The sequence below is a fragment of the Lissotriton vulgaris genome, chromosome 5 (genome assembly GCF_964263255.1).
Source record: "Lissotriton vulgaris chromosome 5, aLisVul1.2, whole genome shotgun sequence".
Lineage (NCBI taxonomy): Eukaryota > Metazoa > Chordata > Amphibia > Caudata > Salamandridae > Lissotriton > Lissotriton vulgaris.
Window position 1 is genome coordinate 1,475,475,393 of NC_141693.1, and position 14,534 is coordinate 1,475,489,926.

Consider the following 14,534-nt stretch of genomic DNA (forward strand, 5'->3'; position numbering starts at 1 on the left):
TCACTATGGACGCCAAGCTGTCAAGCAATGCTTCAGAAGTACTGTGTTCTGTGCATCTCAGCACAACGTTGCGTATTCGGTGATGCTCACACCATAATCCGCTCGCCTGTGGATTGAGACTCACCGTAGATAGTTGCGCACTCGGTTCCGACGCCAGAAGTTGGTCGTGGTTGTTACTCCCACTACTTCTTGGTTCCAAAGAAGGACAATCGCTTTCTCCGGAAGGACAAGTTCAAAATTCTCACACTGGCTCAGTTCTTGTCTGCTCTTGACCCACAAGACCGGATGGTGGCACTGGACCTGCAGGACGCTTATTTTCATATTCCCGTCCTGCTGGCCCATCTGCATTACCTGCCATTCAGGGTGGGCTAGGCGCATTATCAGTTTACCGTGCTCCCCTCTGGGCTTACCAGCACACCTCTGGTGTTCACTAAAGTGATGGTTGTCGTCGCAGCTCATCTGCGCAGATCAGGGGTTTCAGTCTTCCCCCCATCTCAACGACTGGTTGTTCAAGGTGGGCTCAAACCAGACGGTCGTCTCCCACCTCCAGACTACGGCCGACCTCCCTGCATTTGTTGAAGTTTTTCATCAATGTGCCAAAGTCGCACCTGATTCCCTACCAGAAACTCCTCTTCATTGGAGCAGTTCAGGACACAGGGCAGTTTCAGGTTTATCCTCCCGTACAGCGAGTCCAGGACTGGCTATGATTCCGATCTTTCAGCCTTTGTCCTGGGTTTCGGTCAAGAAGACCTTGAAGCTGCTGGGACTCATGGCCTCCTAGATCTTGCTGTCCAACCATGCCAGGTGGCACATGCGGGTTCTGCAGTGGGACCTAAAGTTTCAGTGGGCGCAGCATCAGGGGAACCTGTCCGACCACGTCCAGATCTGAGTGCCTTGACGAGATTCCTGGAATTTAATGTCCAAGCTTCGAAACGCGTCGGCACACGATTAGAGCACAGAGGAATGAATAATTGAATTCCAGTCTGTGAAATAGACACAAGCTCCTTTCCAGAAAAGACCTAATTTCAAGAAAGAAAAAAAGAAACCTTTATTTACCTGTGCAAAATAGATACCTAACGTAGACACTTTAATAAGTCTAGGATCTTGAATATAGCTAGTTAAAGCAACATTGACAATTTACATGTATTGGATGTATTCACTTTTTTGGATCTCTTGTAAAGAAATGTCTAATGTGCTGTAATATGTTTTATGATTTGAATGTAACTCATGATTTGAATGTCTTGCAAAATGACCAGACACAGTTCAAGGAGGTAGGACAGGTCGGGGTGGTAGGGGGCATGTCGGGTGAGGGAGGTAGGGGGTGAAGGGGAGAAAAAGCCAGACAATGTGCATATAGAATGTGATGAGGTAACGAAGATTCAGTAAAACAAGTATAGAGGAGGTTAGCTGGGCACCTCAAGGTGTAGGGTATGGATAAACTAAAGATTTGCACCGTTAATGTGACAGGGCTTAATGATGGGGCTAAAAGAGACAAGATTTATGAAATGGTGCGATAGATCAGCCCAGAAGATTTTTGCTTGCAGGAAACCCATATTCCATGGAGTAATCTAATGGTCCTTCAGATAAATGACTATGACTTGCTTGTTTGTTCTTCACAGAGGTCCATGATCAGAGGAGTGGCGATTTTTATTAAACATCGAGTGGGCATTAGTCATTAGTCTTGGCAGACAAATGGAGCCGATGGGCAATTGTCACATTAAATATGGGGTTGACAATCTATGCCTCAAATCAGGATGACCCTGAAATTTGGGAAGAGCTGGAGGTGTAGTTAGCTACATGGTCAAGCCCATTAATTCTATTTGGAGATTTTTAACATTCATCTCGGGATCTCACCAGAGGTAGGCGTAAGGTACACTGGGAGGAAACCAAAGGTTAATCGGGCAATAATACGCTCAAGATTAGCCATGGATTAGTGGATGTGTGGGCAGCCAAGAATGGTAAAGATCCAGGTAATATGTATTTTTCATGTCCACACGAAGAGTGTGCGCCTGGACTACTTTTTGGTTTCAGCTCGGATCCTTGGGGAGGCGGTAATCACTAAAATCCCTCAAATCTTTTCAGACCATAATCCTCTCCTGTTGGGAATAACATACCAGGGCAGTGAAGGGAAGTCTCGTCCATGGACCTTCGATAAACTTAGTTGATGACGATTTTTTAAAGTTTAATAAAGACTGGGCAGGGGAATTTTTTTGATTCCAATCGTTAATGTGCTTCCCGTGCGATTGTGTGGGACGCATTTAAAGCCATCCTTAGGAGACCAGTGATAAGCTATGTTGGCCAGCGGTGCAAGCTGTGCAAAGATCAAATTACCGCTCTTATGACTAAATCGGCATAACTGGAGACAGAACATATTAAATTGTTAGAAATGGGGAAATTAGAGACTGAATGAGGTTAGGAAAGAAACCGCATTTGCTAAAGCAGAAATTAATAGTCTGTTTCAGGTACAAATTGCCCAGGTATACCAGACACATCAAAGAGATAGGTATGAATATGGGAAGATGGCTATCAGACTTTTGGCCCTTAGAATCAGGCAGCGGGTTTCACCGAATAATATAGCTGAAATATGAACCCTGATGGGCAATTGGAAAACATCTCTGCAAAGATTACGGAGGTGTTCTAACAATTTTACAGGAAACAATATCAATTGGATTACAGTGATGCTGTACATCTAGGAAATACGAGGAACCATTCCAGATCTAGTAGACTTAAGCAAGAGATGTGCCCTGAACTGGAAGGGGAAATCTCATTGGAAGAAATAATGATAGCCGCCTTATCCTCTGAAAAGCATCCCACCTTGATAAAATTCTAGTTGAAATATATAAGGCACTTCAGTCAATCTTGTCTCCAATATTACAAGATCTTTTTTTAGATGTTCAGTTTCATGGGATACCCCCCAAATCCTGGTAGGACGCAGATATAGTAATATTTCCTAAAAAGGGGAAACCACCTGAGCTGCCAGGATCATACCGGCCTATATCGTTAATAAACTCACTCTAAAATGTATTCAAAGGTCTTAGCCAATCGACTCCAAGGGATCATAGCCAAATTGGTATCGCCATGGCACCATGGCTTTATACTCGGTAGGGGTACCACAGATCATATCCGATGGGTGATCTATTCGATAGATATAGCGGAAGTTAAAGGAGATGGTTTGGCTGTGATCCTCTTGGATGCCGAAAAGGCTTTTGACCGGGTGACTTGGCAAGATCTGTGGAAAATTTGCTGCCTTTCGGGCGATGTATTATAAACCGGCTGCAAGTGATGGGGACTACCTTTGATCCAATTTGGGTAGCACAGATACTAGGCAGGGCTGCCCATGCTCCCAATCCTCTTTGCTTTATATATAGATCCCTTTATTAATCTGTTAATCTTAAATACTGTGATTCAACCATATCAAGCTAATGGTTATGAGATCAAAGTTCTGGCCTATGCTGACAATATTGCTGTGGTTACATCTTGGCCAGATGTGGCAATTCAGGAGATTGAAAGCATGGCGGAGGAATTTGGGAGCAGGTCAGGCTACCGACTTAACAAGGGTAAGACCCAGATAATCTGCTCAAGACAGTGCATACTTCAAGACCAGCGACAGACTGATTCGCCCATGTATCTGGGGGTAAGGACAGGATTTAAATTAGATGAGTATAGGGTCGAGATTATTTACCCATAACTTAAGGATATCAGTACTGACTAACTACATCTAACTATAGGTGGTAGGGTCAATGTCTTAAAAATAAAGATCTTTCCCAGAATTCTGTACTTATTTTGTTCCATTCACCTTGAAATGTCTCCTAATATAATTCCGAAAATGAATGCTATTTTCTCAAACTTTATATGGAATTATCATAAAATAAGGCGGGCTCTGAGAACATTAACCCTCCCGCGGGAGAGGGGTGGTTGGGCCACCCCGAACCTGTTTTTTTACTACTAGGCAGCTTTTTTGCAACAGATGGGCACCCTGTTGGTAGAGGATAGGACGGGTAGAGAGTATGGTTTCCCTTCTGTATATCAGTTAGCCATAGGAAAGGAAGCAATAGGGCTGTTTTTTAGGCAATGGGAGCAGAGTTACTGTAAGAATACTTGATTTAAATGCAGCCAGATCCGTTTAGGTCAAAGTCAGTAAGATCCTGAAAACTCCCAAACTCAATAGATCTACCCTGTTATGGGGGTCATCATTGTTTCCAGCAGAAATAATGGATGGTATGACTAGGGATTGGGATCAGGCAGGTATACAACGTGCTGCATGTGTATTTAACGATGAAGCACAGTTAATTCCCTTCCTGATTTAGTTAAGGAATTTGGAATTGATAAAACACATTTTTTAAAGTATATTCAAGCGAAAGGGTGCCTCAAAAGAACTGGAAAGGGGATCATTTAACCTAGGATGCATGGCTATATTGGATAAAATACTTCAGGGGGGCGCCCGGATTGGAGATTTTTACAACATACTGATGGAAACTGTACCAGATATATGAAAAACCTACTTGATGGGCAGAGAAAATAGGGGATACAGAGATAGATTTAGATATGTCCTTGGAATTGGGGAGAAATGTTTTCTTGGTGACTAATTTAAAGGCACAACACTATAAAACTCTTTTCAATCTGTACTATACTCCACCCAAGCTTTTTAAGTGGGGGAAACGAGAATCGGACGAATGTCCAAGATGTCGCCAGGGCCCCGCTGATGGTATACGCATGTTCTTTTCATATAATTCCCTTAGATTACTAAGAAAGGGAATTGAGAAATTCTGGCAAACAACTAATCAAGGGATTTCTATTACCCCACCTATGATATTTGGTAGCTGAGCTATCTACAACCCACAGGGATTTTGTGTTTATTACAACCGCAGTACTCGGGCTACTGATAGCTACGGTATGAAAGATGCAGAACCCCCGTCATATTCTGCTTGGCTATTAAATATTCATGTACAGGAAACGGCCCTATATAATAACAAGGGTTGGCGTGCAAGAGAGAAAGGACGTAGGATTTGAGAACCTATGACCAATTGGTTTACCAGAGGATATGTGGAGCCTATAATAGGACAAGAGTTGGTTAGTCCTGATGTTTTGTAAATGTATGTATATTCGTGATAGACTGAGTTTTATTGTCAACTGTTCTTCTTTGCTTTTCTAATTTTATCTGTCTTATGCTGGACTTTTATTATAGACTAGCAGCCCGTCCCGACGTTGTCTGGTTATGAATTGCTGCCGGCCAGTAGTATATTGTTTTGTAGGGTTTCGTTTTGAGAGCATTTCTTATCTGTGACAGGCATGTGAAACGCTCCGATTCACAGTGCACTGCTAATGCACTTAAGAGTGCGCGTTCAGTAGTGTGTGAACTCTAGTTTCCCTACTTTAATTTTCCTTGCAATATTATATAGCGCGAACTCGACAACATGGCATGAGCACAATTTACATTACAGAAGAACACATTCATTTGTGGTAGGCACGGGGAGACAAAGATATTTGCCTGGAATCACAGGATGTTGAGCTGATTCCGAGATTCGAACGTAGCTCCCTAACTCTAAAGTTCGCAATTCTAGAACTTGTGGCGGGAGGTGTGTCTAAAAGTGTATGTCGGTGCTGGCCATCAATGAGAGAGACCTGTGCATTTTTCAAATGGGTGATGAAAAAATGAGTATGTTGCTGGAGATGTGGGCCGCCATGCCACCAATGTACTTACCGGTAAACACCCATTATTCCACAACTTTCTTTCCGCGTACCATCACTCCGCATACTTTCATTACAAAAGTACCATGACTCCGCAATGCCATTATAACGCATGGCATTACATTTTATATGCTTTTACCACGCATACATTTACAACGAAATTCGTTGTAAATGCATGAATGGTAAAAGCATGTTTTTTTAAATGTTTGGATAAAGTAAGTATGGGTATAGGGGTATATGTTTTGGGGTACTGAGGTATATGTTTTGGGGTGTGTGGGTATTTGAAGGGTTCAGATGTTTTGGGTTATGGGGTACAGGGGTGGGTTTAGGGATAGGTATGGGTTTTGGGGTACAGGGGTATTTTTAGGGTTTTGGGGTATAGGGGTGTTTTGGTTTTGGGGTATAGGGGGATTTTTAGGGTTCAGGGGTAGGTTTGGGTTTTGGGGTACAGGGGTATTTTTAGGGTTCAGGGTTAGGTTTGGGGGTACAGGGTTAGGTTTGGGGGTACAGGGTTAGGTTTGGGGGTACAGGGTTAGGTTTGGGGGTACAGGGTTAGGTTTGGGGGTACAGGGTTAGGTTTGGGGGTACAGGGTTAGGTTTGGGGGTACAGGGGTAGGTTTGGGGGTACAGGGGTATTTTTAGGGTTCAGGGCTAGGTTTGGGGGTACAGGGGTATTTTAAGGGTTATGGGGTAGGTTTGGGGTACAGGGGTATTTTAGGGATCAGGGGTAGGTTTGGGTTTTGGGGTACAGTGGTATTTGTAGGGTTCAGGGCTAGGTTTGGGGGTACAGGCGCATTTTAGGGTTCAGGGGTAGGTTTGGGTTTTCAGGTACAAGGGTATAGGGTTCAGAGCTAGGTTTGGGTTTTGGGGTACAGGGGCATTTTTAGGGTTTAGGGATAGGTTTGGGTTTTGGGATAGATGGTATATTTATAGGGTTAAGATGGGTTAGTGTTTAAGGGTGTTGGGGTATTTTAAGGAGTAAGGGTGGGTTATGATAATGGGGTGCAGGGGTATTTAAAGGGAGTAGGCTGGGATTAGCACACGATATGAGACATGGCATAAAGGGCGGAACGTACCACACGCCCCCAGCATTTGTCGCGTCCCCAGCACATGCCCACAGCACAACGCAGACACGCCCACAAGCGACTACTTTGCTGGCACAGTTCTTTTACCTTTTAAATGTATATGGTGGGCGTCTGCATAGCCTATGTCCTTCTGCTGCAACTGCCCTTTGCGACGCTGTATTGGGTGTTGTGATTGGTGCTGTGGTTCCTGAGATTACCCGCCTCAAAGGTTTGGGCTCTCTCTTTATTATATTAGTATGGATTTGGTTTTTTTTTAGTGGTCCTATATTGATAATAATAATGCTCTAGAGTGTATATCAGTAATACGTGACTCAACTTGTAAGACTGTAAGGAAGGACTATAAATAATGGACATCTGTTTTATGTGATTAAGAATGTACATTGTGGCTAAAATAATTATCTATTGTTGCCCTACTTCATCGGCCAAAATCGGGATAAGTACTGGACCTCTGACACCATATACACCGAACACTACTGGGCTGAAGAACCTCTGCCAGGAAAAAGAGCTGTTGTGCTGCCAGGAGGGACTGCCGCTTTGCTGTGTTGGCCTTCTTGCCTGTGAGGGAGAGGACTGGACTTTACTCTCTACATCCTGCATCTAATGGTTCTCCCTGGGCTTGACTGACCTTGCCTCCTGTTGCTGAAGTCTCAGGGGACAATAAAGACTTCACCTAAATCTTTGCTGCCAGTACCTTGGCTCCTCTGCTGTGAGTACTGCTGTGCCCAGTGGTGCCAAATCCGTCCTGAGCCCTTGGGAGTGAGTTTTGGTGCTGAAATAAAGAAAAACAACGCATCGAATCAGTGTCATTTCGCAACCAGTGCATCCCTGCAAAATCAACGCATTGCTGCTGCCTGCACGGAAGCTGTGGTCCCGCTCGGCAAGTTTGTGACACATCGGCCGTGACTTACAACACAGCCCCTACTTTGCAGCAGCGCCTTCGAAGAACCACCACTGGATAAGTTCTGAACACCGCCTCACCAAAGTCTATGATGCACCGTTCCGACTTTGATGCAGCCCTGGCCCTTCGTGGCTTCCAATCGACTCATTGCATGCAGTCCAGTGGTTCGACATCGATGCTGAAGAATAAGCGCATCACACTCTTAATATGTAAATGCATCTTCGACAGTATGTCGCCTTTGGGAACCGAGGTCTCACACCAGCAACAAACTCAGCATCTCTTCTACGTACTGCATTGTCCCACAGTGTTAAAGTCTCAACGACCCTGCTCCGCCTTAAGGAACAGATTGCTTGCCTGCATCCGCGACGCATCAGAAATCCGACGATGCAAGGTTCAGTCAGCTGGGTCTGCGTGACTCTTGTATCCAGCCTGTGCTCCCATCGCTGTCAAACTGAATCATTGGATTTGTCCCGGTCAAGCGCGACCAGATATCCTCAAGTGGAGCTTTTGATTTCTAAGCACTACATTTTAATTTAGTCTCGCGAAATTCATGTCTTGACTTCTGTATGTTGGATTTATGTTGTTTTGATCTTGTTACTCAGATTAATATTGGCTATTTTCTAAACTTGTATGGAGTGCTTTTGTGGTGCTTTTGCTGTGTTACTGTGTGTTGTACAAATACTTTACACATTGTCACTTTACTTTAGTCTGACTGCTCTGTGCCAAGCTACCAGAGGAAGAGCACAGGTTAATTTAGTGTATACTACACTTGTCCGGACTATGATTGTGTTTCCTGCTTGGCAGGGGTGCATGCTCGGCCCAATTTCTAAAATTTGTTATCAGCAGTGAGAATAGGACTTATATTTGTGCATTGCATAGTGATTGGTGTATACTACTTCCAGGTCTCAGACTACTACGTACCAGCATGCTATTTTTTTCTTTTTCTCTTTTGCAACCTTTTAAGTGGTTGCAACGATGTCCCAAACTGGAGAGCAGTCAGCTGTATCTGTGGTACTGGAGTTTGAGCAGCATAAGTTGGAAACCTACACTGTGCCCCAGTTCAAACATTTCTGCAGGGAGCTCAAATGATCTGTTAAAGGCCTCACTAAGATGGAGGAGCCACAAAAGGTGCTGAGGGCCTGGTTAGCAGCCAGGGATGCAGCTGTGCAACCAAAAGATGGGAATGATGTTGTGGAGGAGGAACCAAGCTTGCATCTGGTATGGCAGGAGGATCCAGCTTTACCTGTGTGCCGGGGGGAGCAGCCTGAATGGTGTAAGAGCTCCCTAAAAAGCTGGCAGCACTTTTTCCTTTAAGGCCTGCCTACAGCAGAGTTGAAGGGCGGCCGGGAAGAAAGGAAGCTCCCGTTGGAGCTGGCAAAGCTCAACATGGATATATAACAGCAGAAATTGGCAATAAAGAAAAAGCTTCTAGCTCGGGAGTGGAACTGGATTTGAAAGCCAAGAGGGTTAAGTCCATCACTGATTTTGGCAGCATTTCTTCAGTACACTGGTGACTGATTATGGAGTTGGAGAGGACATAGATCAGTGGTTTCAGGCCTATGAGATAGCTCTACATATGCACAAGATCTCTGAGAGTGATAAGGGGGGACTGGTTTGTGGAAGAATTTCTCAGTGGATGGGAGGGACACTTTGCTGGCCCTGTGGGAAGAGGACAAGAAATGGTACCCCACTATGAAGGAGGCCCCAATTAGGAGATATGGTCTGACACCAGAGAAATACAGGCAGAAGTTAAAGTTTGAAGCTTAGTCCACAGACTTGGGTAGAGTGTTGATTCTTTCTGCAGAGCACTGGATGGTTGGGTGAAGGGCAGTGAGGTAACAGATTATCAGGGGCTATGCAATTTGATTGCAGAAGAGCAAACGTGTAGTCTTTGTTTTCCAGAGCTGTGCCAGCACTTAATTGACAGTAAGCTTTCTGAAGCCTACTTCAAAGGCCAACATGGATATACATACTGGACCTCTTCTTTTTTTTTTTTTTTACCATATTTTATTGGCATTTGTGCTATGGCAACACATACCACGATTGAACCAGCACGAATGTACTCGCATATGTATATTTTCCCTCAGAACTGTTCCATACAAAACTATCCACCCCTCCCCCCCTTGAGTTGCCTGCTAATAAGTGAAGTCTGGATGATATGTACAAGGAGGTAAGCAGAAATAAGGGCCTTTAGGTGTGCGGGGCAAGTTGCTCTATTTGCCCGTTGTCTGGGACCGGTGTTGCTACCCTCAAGGTGTCTCCTTCGCTGCTAGGGTCTGTGATACATACTGGACCTCTGACACCTTATACTAGGAACACTTCTAGACTGAGGACCTTTTGCCAGAAAGAAGAGCTGTTGTACTGCCAGGAGGGACTGCCACTTTGCTGTGTGTGTTGCATTGTTTGCCTGCTGCTTCTTGCCTGGAAGTGAGAAGACTGGAATTTACTCTCTACATCCTGCATCTAAAGATTCTTCAAGAGCTTGACTGAGCTTGCCTCTTGTTTCTGAAGTCTCTAGATCAAGAAAGACTTCACTGATTCTTGCTTCCAGCACCTGGGCTCCTCTGTTAGTCCTAATCTGCCAAGTGGTACCAAATCCAGTTTTGGGCCCTTGGAAGTGCGTATTGGTGCTGCAATCAAGAAAAAGCATCAACTCAAAGTGTCATTTTGGAACTGGCGCATCACCGCTGCTGCCTGCACTCAGCTGTGGTCCCTGCTTGCAGAGTGTGCGATGCAGCAATCGCGACTTACAATGCAGCCCGACATTGCTGTAGTGCCTCTGAAGAACCACCAATGCGTGAGTTTCAAACATTGCCTCACCGAAGTCTGTAACACACCCTTCTGACTCTGACATAGTCCTGGTCCTGTGTGTGCCTGAGGGAACCTTCCAGTTGTAATTGTGCATAGACCTATGGTTCTACTTTTGGCCTTGAGGCTGTCATTGGGCATTGGCTGACTGTCTGTATATTAAACCTACCTAAAACAGCCGAGAGCGTTCTTGTGCATACGCCGGCTGCAACGATTCCACACGCCATTGTAGCGAGAATTCGGGCCACGCCCACCTCACAGGCCACGCCCCCCGGGCTCACTATTTAAGCGCCAAGCCGAGCGCTGTTTACCAGACCTGACCAGGACTCCGCAGGCATACGCCGGGAGCTGCTACAGACCGGATCATTTTTTTAAAACTGTTTGAATAACTCTGTTTTTTAAAAATACTTAAACCTACCTAAAACAGCCGAGAGCGTTCTTGTGCATACGCCGGCTGCAACGATTCCACACGCCATTGTAGCGAGAATTCGGGCCACGCCCACCTCACAGGCCACGCCCACCTCACAGGCCACGCCCCCCGGGCTGACTATAACATGTGCTGCCAGAGGAAGCGCAGCGGACGAGCGCAGCGGGAGCGCCGGTTGCGCGCCAAAGGCGCGCCTAAGGCAAGCCCGTCTGCGCCCGTCCGCGCCAAGACCGCGCCAGGCGCAGGAACCCCTGCCCAACATCCTCTAACCATCAGGTATGCTCCCAACGACCTCCATAAACTTCGAGGCAGACCCGACTGCCCCTGCAAGCTTGATCTTTCTAAAGTATTCGGCTCCACCAGTTGTAACAAATGTCATCGGACATTTGACTTTGTCACCAAGCAGCCAACATCCCCCAAACGACCTCACTTTTCAGGAGGTCTGATAAACGCCAGATCGATGTGCAAACATAGTCAGGATATCCACGATCTCATTATCGACCGTGACCTGGACTGTCTCATGATCACCGAGACATGGCTCACTGAAGACAGTAACCCTGACATAGCCATCGCCCTCCCCCCAGGCTACTCCTTTCACAGACAGGACAGACAGAAAGGTAGAGGAGGAGGCGTTGCCTTCATCCTGAGGAACTCTTATAGCTGCCACACCTTCTGCCTCGACCCCCTCACTGATGCAGAGGGACTAGGTTTCTCCATTAAACTTAGTCAAACCCTCTCTTTCTCAGGTGGTCTGATCTACCGCCCACCCGGCAATGCCGTGAAATTCCTTGGCTCCCTTAACGACGCACTCGGACACTTCCTACTCCGCTACCCTCATTTCACCCTCCTGGGCGATTTTAACCTGCATCTTGAAATACCCGATGACCCCTTCACCAGAAATTTTCAGCAGACACTGGATATCTTCAATCTGCAACAAAGCGTCAAGCTATCTACTCACTCCATTGGCCACACCCTCGATGGTGTCTGCTCCAATTTCCCGTCCATCTCCACCTTGTCTCCCATTCCCCAAATTTGGACTGATCACAGTCTGATCCCTTTCCATATCCTCAACGATCCCCCTCTGAAATGCAAAAAACCAACTCGCCAACATATTTACCCTATCAACTGGAAAACTGTCCAGAAAAATCTTACTTCTCATCCCTTGTCCTCTACCAATGCCCCCTCTCCCTCTGGTAACATCGATCAAGATGCAGTCTCTCTCAACAACTGGCTCTCTCAAATCTCCAAACGATGCCCACCTAACAAAAAAGACAACACCCAAAAAAATACGAAAATTAAAGCCCCTTGGTATACGCCTGACCTAACAGCCGCACACCTACTCTGCAGGAGAGCAGAACGTAAATGGCGTAGATCCTACGACAATGACGATCGTAAAAAGTACATTCTACAGAGAAAAAGTTCTCTCAACCATTAAATCAGCAAAAAGAACTTACTATGTAAACGCCATCAAAGAGGCCAATCAAAAACAACAAACCCTCTTTTCCATAGTAAATTCCTTCACCAAACCAAAAGCACTTCAACCAGAAATCCCCCCTTCCCAAGAACTGTGTTGCAAGATCTCTGACTATTTTGAGGAAAAAATCAGCTCTATCCACAAAAACTTCCCCCCTCCCCCTCCGGTGTACTCAATCTCGGAGCTAGACCAATCTCGCCCGACCGCTATCAGTCTCAAACACTTTACCCCGGTGACCCTGACTCAGACCAGAGAAGCGATCCTCTCATGCAAATCTGGCTCACCTTCTGACCCTTGTCCCCCCAAGATCCTCCACACCATCATTGATGAAATCAACCCCATCATTAATGAAATAGTCAACCTCTCCCTCAAAACTGGCTCTGTTCCTCTCACTTGGAAAAAGGGTGTGGTTAAACCTCTTATGAAAAAGGCAAACAAACCCCCCTCTGATTTAACCAACCTTCGTCCCATCACCCTGCTACCTGCGCTGGGCAAAATAACAGAACAATTAGTCCATAAGGAGCTCAAGTCCTTCCTTGATGCCCACAACCTACTTCACCCCCAGCAATCCGGTTTCCGGGCTAAACACTCTACCGAGACCGCCCTGATCGAGCTGACCGATACCATCAAAGGTCTCCAAGATCAAAGGAAGAAGGCCATTCTGATCCTCCTTGACCTCACGGCGGCCTTCGATACTATTTCCCACTCCATTCTGCTAAACAGGCTTATGGACATCGGCATAACTAACTCGGCCCTTGCCTGGATCAGTTCCTTCCTCAGTGACAGGTCCCAAACCGTTTCACTGGGCCCTTTCCAATCGAAAGAGAAAAAGATCTTCTGTGGAGTTCCTCAGGGCTCCATTCTCAGTCCCCTCCTTTTCAATATATATCTCATCCCCCTGCTTACTCTTATAGAATCGTTCGGCATAACTGTCACGTCTTATGCTGACGATACTCCGCTTGTCATCCCTCTCGACGACAATTCAAACACGGCCGAACTTAACCTCAAGCACTGTCTCACAGCGGTCTTTCAATGGATGGACGCCAACCATCTCCGCTGCAACTCCAATAAAACCGAGATCCTGCCCATTGGAAAGAATGCTTCTTTCTGTCCAGCCCTGTGGTGGCCTGACAACTCTGCTGCCCCACCTCAGACAGTCTCATCGGCCAGAAACCTCGGAGTTATTTTCGACTCCGATCTCTCTTTCGATACCCACGTCGCAACTGTAGCAGGTAAATGCTTCTGTATTGTTAAGTCCATGCGAAAGTTCTTTGATTTTCTCCCGCTCGACTCCAGAAAGACCGTTGCGGTAGCCCTCATACTCTCTCGAGTGGACTATTGTAATGGCCTCCTGGCAGGGACCAAAAAATCTACCCGACTGAAACTTCAAAGTGTCCTGCACACTGCTGCACGGCTTGTCCTCAAACTCCCACGCAAATCTTCTATTTCCGCTGCCCTTAAATCCTTACATTGGCTCCCCTTGCACAAGAGAATACTCTTTAAAATTCTCATTGTAGCCTTCCGAGCCTTCAACAAATCCGGCCCATCCTACCTGTCGAGACGCTTCCCTCACTACACCCCGGGTCGCACTCTCAGATCCTCACAAGAAAACCTCATGAACCCCTCCAAATTCAACCTGAAGACTAAGGGTGGAAAAACACTCAGTTCCCTTGCTATTAGAGCCTGGAACAGCATGCCAAGGCATCTTAGATTTCAGACGCAGGAGAAGCCATTTAGGAAGCTCCTCAAAACGTGGATTTTTAATCTCTCCGATGACTGGACTAAAGCAGCCATCTAGCCCCCCACCACCTTCCCGTCGTTCTGGTCCCAGGTTTTACAGCGCCAAGATGCTCCCTTGGGAGCGAACGTTAGCGCTCTATAAATACCCATCCAATATCCAATATCCAATATCTGTTCCTGAGTATGTGATTTCTTCATCTCTAGCATACTTTAGTAGCAGTCTTAATTAGTGTAGGTGTGGTTACTAAAATAGACATACCTTGTTTAGCACCTTTTTGTTTTGTTAATATTGAATGTATTGTTTATTTTTGTTCAGTGATATGCCCTGTGATGTCATCGGTCCAAGGTCACAAACATTGCTATTGATCATCACACTAGTTACCCATGTTATAAATGTAAGGCTAGATCCACTCT